This window comes from Microtus ochrogaster, chromosome 5 (assembly GCF_000317375.1).
Source record: "Microtus ochrogaster isolate Prairie Vole_2 chromosome 5, MicOch1.0, whole genome shotgun sequence".
NCBI lineage: Eukaryota > Metazoa > Chordata > Mammalia > Rodentia > Cricetidae > Microtus > Microtus ochrogaster.
In genome coordinates this window covers 1,994,659-2,002,128 of record NC_022012.1, presented here as the reverse complement: position 1 = coordinate 2,002,128, position 7,470 = coordinate 1,994,659, and the positions used below count along the sequence as shown (strand labels likewise).

Genomic DNA, 7,470 nt, shown 5'->3' with positions numbered 1-7,470 from the left:
ATTGTGAGTTCTAAAGGTTGGATTCAGGTCCTTGGGTGTGCAAAACAAGCACTTTGCAGATTGACCCACAGTCCTAGTGCAAATTAAACCCTATTGTTCTCCAGTTTCATCCATGCCTGCCATGGTCCTTTTAACCATCTCAATCTTGCTGCTAGATTTCCTTTAACTTATGTAATGAAACCAGTAAATCATCATGGTTATGTCAGTGCTGGAGATGAAACCCAGGGCCTCACACATGCTCAGCTCCATCCCTAGTCCTCCAGTTATCAAGTCTGGTACATGTCATCAGGGTCCTTTTCCTACGGCACTCTCCTTCAACCTTTCTTCCTGTGGTCAAGCATTGGTTGCTTGAGAATTGACTTAAACTTCTGCTCTAGGGAGGACAGGGAAAGGAAATAGAAGCACCCAATTATATCTCCAGTGTCATATTAAACAGCCCTAGGAGTATATTTTTAAAAAGATGTTGCATAAATATATTTCAGAATTGCATTTAGTGACCTGTGTCAATGACCTGTGCTTTCTCTGACCTTTGCCATTGGAGCATAATGGCTTTAGTGGAAGGAGTCTGTTAGTTAAAATGGCAGTGTTAAGCACTTGGGCAGGCAGCCGTAAAATAAGGAAGAGTACAGGAGCTTCACTTGTCTCTGGCTGTGTCTCTGACCAGCTACATGAGCTGTTTTATTGCTTGTTGGAATATATAGCATGCATAGACAGATATCCACACACATGTGCACATGTCTGTGCATATGGAGAAGTAGGGGGCAGCAGTCATATGCATGGACTCTGAAATAGATGGAACTTAGATTAAAATCTTGATCCATCTTAGCTGGAAAACATTGATGGAGTTACCTTCTTCAAGCAGTAATTTCCACAGATGTAATATGGGAATAATTTCAGAGCTTACTTCATGGCTTTGTTGTAAAAATTTAAAATTATGTAATCAAAGCTGGGTGAATGTCTGGGACAGGGCAGCTTCCTGATAATAAGTAGTAGCTATTATGCATGCGCATGCACATACACATCCTTGAATTATCTGTTTTGTGATCATAAACATCTCCTTTAACCCCTATGAGCTACCTTTGCATCTGATGTTAACCTCCTAGGTTTGTTTTTATGTTTTTAAAAAGGTAATATTGATTGAATACTCCATGTACATTAATTCCATAATTGAAGTCTCTGTATTATTGTGTTAATGCAATATAAAATTCCATACAATGCAAGATCTCCTGTGCAGCTGGGGATGGCGATGCATGCCTGTACTCCAAGCAGGTTAGGGACTTCTGAGTTAGAGGCCAGTCTGAGATACATGGTTAATTTCAGCCTAGCTTGGGGTATACTGTGAGAGTCTATGGAACACCAAATGTTTCTGTGCATTGCAGCTAGTTGGAGGACTCTTAGCCACATATTCATTTCATGTCACCTCTTATCAAAATGCCACTTGGGAAGTACAAACCTTTTATTCCGAAGTGAATCAAAGGTTAAACAGCAAGTCACCACTGTGACTCCACAATCAAAAAGAAGTTCAACCCTTCAGGCTGTGTTTATGAGAAAGAGCAGCAGCGTACAGGTGAGCGTCGCCTCACTCAACAGACACTTTTCTATGGAATTTGAAAGCCGTGCACTGAAGCCACGGGCACATTTGAATTCTCCCTCTAGGTAGAGTTCCACAAGTACAGACACGTGGATTGAGACAGAAAGTGGACAAGTGAGCACATGTTTTGGAAAGTCTGAAATGTGTGGGGCCGTGCAACAAATTGAAAATGCAGAGATTTTATGTCACCATATTGGGGCAAAATTCTTTCTCTCGGAAGCTCCAGTCTCTGCTCTAAGGTTCCTCGGCACATTCGTAACCCCACTCACATGGACAAGAGGAGTCTGCCGTAGGAAAGTCAGCTGATCTTACAACACGAACTTTCACAGCAGCTCGATGCCAGCAACCCCTCATGCTTGACTCTGATCAAATTGTCAAATAAAATGTAGCTTAGGAGCAGAGAAGAATAGTACCTAATCTTACTTGGTTTGTAACAGCTTGGAATAGATGAAACTTAGCCTTCAATAACAGACAGATGTTTGTATATATGCTATGGTTGTGTAGTTTGGTGTTCAGGCGGGATTCCTAAGAGTGGCAGTGGGAGTGGAAGCTGTCTCTGACTCTTTTGCCTACCTTTGGGGCTCTTTTCTTCCTACTGGGTTGCCTCAACTAGGCTTGATGTGGAAATATGTGGCTGGTCTCACTGTAGTTTGTTAGTCTGTATTTGATCAATATCCCTAGGATGCCTGCTCTTTTCCAAGGAGAGATGGGAGGGTGGATCTGGGGGAAGGGAAGTTGGGGGATGTAACGATTGGGGTAGAGGAAATTACAGTTGGACTGTAACACATGAGCGAAGAATAAATAAAAGGGGGGAAAGAATAGACACAAAGTAGGAGTTCTCTTTCTAATAAAATCCAAAGTAAAATAAAACAAAGTCTCACCAGGAGCAACAAATCCACTAAAGTGTGCACACCAGAAAGAGGGGATGTCTCACCACAGCTCAGCGTTCATTCCCACAGGATAGAAAAAGGGTGCTATAAACACCGTTGGCACACCTGTTTTGAGATGATTGAACCCTGATTAGTCTAAACATGAGTGTGGCAGTGGCCCTCATGCTCGATTGTGATTAAAAATGTCTCAGTAGCTGATGAAACTGACAATTCTCAGGGTGTTTACTTGGGTCTTCCTACCAGACAGACACTAGCTAAGGTCCAATACTGAGCAGATTACACCAAGCAGGTATTTTGGTGACAATACACGGAGTAGTACTACTTGAGAAAGGACTCTAGCACCAGAGTGTGAGTGAATATAGGGGAACCATAGTCACTAGGCTACACTGATACACCAGATCCTAACCATCTATCAACCATAGTCCTTGGAGAGCACAGAACAGAAGGGTTTCCTAAAGACATAAACAGTCCTGGTATAGGGGTCACCTGCCTCTTCATTTAGATGTCATTTATCATGACAATCCAGGGCAACGCTTTCATTTGCTGGAAGAGTCCACAGAAATACCTGTCATTGATGTTCTTACTCAGAACCTGTCTTTTTAGACATAAGTGACAGGAAACTCTGCATGTGGTTCTCCTACTGTCTTCCTAGGCAACCACTTCTAAATCTTGACAAAAGGCACAATTCATTGTCGTAGTTCTCCTTTTATGCAATGAACTGGTTTTTAGGATGCCTTAGCTCTTGATATAAACACTTCCTCAAGATGGTTATCTACCAATCCATATAAAATCGCCGGTTTTTTTCTGAATACCTGTGAAGAATATGCATCAAACTTTGGTGCAAATTATGAGTCATATAGATATCAATCATTTTTCACAAGTCATGACAAATGTATCCATCTCTGCATGATTTTTAGAGCCAATCTCATTTAAATACAAAGGTAAAGCCTCAAGGTTGTTCTTGCTGACAGCATCGTAGGTTAAACCCACAATGTAGGTTCTTAGGTCATGTCTTAGAGATCCCCTCATCTCCATCATGGTTGCTCTATACTGTGTGGACACAGGTTTGCGGGTGTACACTCCAGTTTCTCACAGAGACTATAGCTGTGACCTGAGCTACTTCCAGTTATTCAAGACTGTGCTTCTCATCTCCACCACAGCCTGGGTCCTGATCTAAGCCAAGGACATCATCAGGATCTGCATGCTGCCATTTGCCTCTCTTTGAGCCAGAGGCCTGCTTGGAGTAACACCATTTTAGAATTATTTAATAGCAATTTAGGCCTGGTTAACCATATATGTTGATTTTAAGATGTTATCATTTTGAATTCTGATTTTCATTCCAAAATAATTAATTTCTAGCACAAGCTCAAACTTTTACCAGCTCTTTCCCTTGCAAGGCCATTATGGAGAGCCTTCTAAGTTCAAAGAGAATGTGATTTTACATGAATAATAAAGGACAATAGAAGTTCAAAGAGATGAAAATTTATGATTATATTTTAAGTTGACTCAATATAGAAATGCACATAAAAATTTAACAGATTTCTTAAGCAAATTCAAAACTTGGAGCAGAGAAGGCAGTTTGGTCGGCCAAGTGCCTGCCTTGGAAGCACAATGGCTGGATCTTGACTCACATAACCCATGTAGAGAAGTGTGACAGCACACGCAGGAGGTCCGTGAGGTTGGCTGGACCACACTCATTCTTATATCTCACTCTGAAACTGGCTAGGCATTCCAAGGATGCCTCAGATCTGCAAACATTGCTATTTTCAGCTAAAAGAGGAAGCACAGAGCTCACATCCAGACTTCTATAGGTGGAACATTTGTTTCAGCACAGTGTCATTTGCTAGCATAATAGCATTCTGTTTTCCATCTCAAGATTGCTCCTTATATGTCCAGCTCTCCTAGTTAGGACCCCAGGGACCATCTGTAGTAAGATCTCAGGACCAAAATGTTCCTCTGAGTATGTACAAAGTGCAATTCATTAACTTCAGAACATTTTCCAAAGTGTGTTGTCACAATAATTTCAGACTGCACAAAAATGAACCAAAAATCGCTGGTCAGCTCTTCCTTGATGTTAAACCTTACTTATTACTGCTCTGCAAGACCTTTGGATATGTCCCTTACTTTATTTCTCAGAAGAGAGAGATAATATTTTTCTAGGGAAGGTGTATATTATGATAGAGAACATAGAATTACAGAACAAGTGGACATTACTAAGAATTGTTCTGAACTTTGACAGAAAGCTACCACACCACTGAGACTCGTTATCACTTTACAGTGTGCACAAGGGAAACACATTTGCACTGTCACCTTAGGGGCACGGAATAAGCAGCCACTCTATCAGCACCTGTGATGCTCAGCTGCAGGCTCTCTTCAGAAAAGCAGTTGCATTATGATAGCCCATCAATCTCAGCTCTTGGGCAATTGGCTCCCACCTATGCTGATGTGGGAAATCAATCATGATCCTTAGAAGGCAAAGCAACTGTTTCCAAAGGTCACATTCATCAATTGCAGTTGCTTTCTTCCAGGAGTATAAAAGGCATATATCTGGGTTCTGCTTGAGTTCTCCTGGCCAGTTTGGAAGAAGGAATAATGGAGTTCATATCATTGGCAGTGGGGAAGTCAAACAGAAGGGCTGATATTTTCAAAAACTGTCACGTATGTCAAACCGAACTTAGAAAAATGGAAAATTATGCAATTTCAAATTTCTCACAGATCTGCTATTGTTTCAGTCTGAAGGCAAATTCGACACATCTCAGCTTCCTTGCACACATTGATTTTTGACAAGGCTACAGCATTCCACCTCAGCATATACAGCCAAAGGAGCCCCATCCCTGCGGTTCTATCATGCATGGCAAATGACTGAAAATTTCTCTACTTTTTCTTCTTCTTCAGAATATATACCCCATATATCCCTACTTTTCATTATTCCTTGTAAAATAATACAGAAATACATCTGGATTGTTGAAACATTTAGCTTAAATTCCTACTTCAATGCTTTCTCCCTCCAGTTCATACAAAAGCTCCACACCTCAGATCTACTATTTGCCAGGAGTTTCTTTCTACACTCTAGGGAAAATGTTTCTATGTCCATGTAGATGAGGAAGTTACCCAGGCAAAGACGAAGTATGTAGAACACTCAAGGTCATGTGCTATCTTTGAAGGTTGAACAAAGTTCTACAGATGCTGGATTTCACTCTTTCTCCTCACTCCTAACTGACTAAACTACTGGTTTTCTCCAAGAAAGCATTTGTTGTTCTATACTTTCCTTTTCCATCTCCTTACCCACCTGCATTAGTCAGAGTTCTTTAGCAGACTAGATGGGATGATCAGCTTTTAAAAGGGAATTTAATAGATTGGCTTATAGGATATTGTACCTATAGCCAAATAATGGCTGTTTCACTTTAAAGAGGCTGAATGAAATCTAATAGTTTGTGATTTCCACAAGGATGGATGTTCCAGTGGTCATAGTCTAGTACTAATGACCTGGAAGACTCTAGTCTCCAATAGAAGCCTTAAGAAGCTAGTTCCAGTACCATGTGCCTTAGTTACTTTTTTATTGCTGTGTAGAGAAACCATGGCCAAGGCGACTTATGAAGAAAGAGTTTATTGGGACATAGTTTCAGAAGGTGAGTCCATGACCACCATTGTAGGGTGCATGGCAGGAGGCAGGCAGGTATGATAATGGAGCAGCAGCTGAGAGCTTACATCTAATCTATAAGCATGATCTGTGGCTCATTTTCTCCAATAAGGACACGCCTCCTAATCCTTCCCAAACACTTCCACCACCTGGGGACAAACCATTCAAATATATGTGACTGGGCAGGGGAGGGGGTCATTCTCATTCAAACCACTATGTCTGTGAAGTAATACTGCAAGGCAGCAATGGAACAGATGAACTTGTATTCAAGAGTCAAGGCAAGCAGGCAAAAGCAGTTTCCCTTTTCCATCTCCTTTTATCTGGGTTGCCACTGGAAGGGGCCACCCACATTTGAGCGGGTCTTCTCACTTTAATCCTATAAGTAAATCCCTCCCATGAGTGTCAATGGTTTGCCGTTTAGTTGACTCCATATCCAATCATGATGATGAACAGGAATAAGAAATTCTCTGCTATTAGAACCTTGTACCAGTATCTGTGGTATAGCCTAATTAGGCTTCTATAACAACATGCCACATACTGGATATGTTTAAAAATCCAACTTTGATAAGAGTGTCAGTGCCTAGTACTATTGTGTCTTGTTATGCTGTGTTTGGTTGATATCCCTGGGAGGCCTGCTCCTTTCTGAAGGAGACTAGAGGAGTGGATCTGGGGCAAAGGGGAGGTTGGGGGTGTGGAGGGAGGAGAAACTGCATTTGGGATGTGCCATATGAGAGAACAACAAAGAAATATAAATTATTTTTCCTATGTAGTAAAGGCTGCGAAGCTGTCTGGTAAGGGAGCATCCTCTGGTTTGCAGATAGCTTTCTGACTGAGTACTCACACAAGTCTGGTCTTATACCTGGAGAAAGACTGCACATGACCACAGACTTGTGCTATCATCTGTAACTCTGGGGGACTCCTAGTTCTCATTCTTGTGTGGCAAGTACTTTACCCCCTGGGCCAGTTCCTGCAGGGATAAGTCCCGCCCCTTAGGGGGCGTGTTCGCCTCGGGCTAATGTTTGTTTATATATTTGGCAAGCTTGCTCCCAGCCGCTGCTTCTGCTTTCCTGGTCTCCGCGGGAAAGGTGGTTCTGTAAGTCTATTAAAGCTATATATATATATTTTTACAATCTGTCTGCATTCGTTTACGCCGTTACATTTTGGTGCCCAACGTGGGGCTCGAACCCATGACCCTGAGATTAAGAGTCTCATGCTCTACCGACTGAGCTAGCCGGGCAGTGGTGGGGCACGCCTTTAATCCCAGCACTCAGGAGGCAGAGACAGGAAGATCTCTGTGAGTTCGAGGCCAGCCTGGTCTACAAGAGCTAGTTCCAGGACAGGCTCCAAAA

At 42.0% G+C, this 7,470-nt stretch overlaps 1 non-coding gene across 1 annotated transcript; it reads right to left on the bottom strand.

Moving 5' to 3' along the window:
* Nucleotides 1-7,285: 7,285 nt before the first annotated feature.
* Nucleotides 7,286-7,358, bottom strand: Trnak-cuu. Its single transcript has one exon. It is a non-coding gene; the product is annotated as a tRNA-Lys (tRNA).
* Nucleotides 7,359-7,470: the final 112 nt, after the last annotated feature.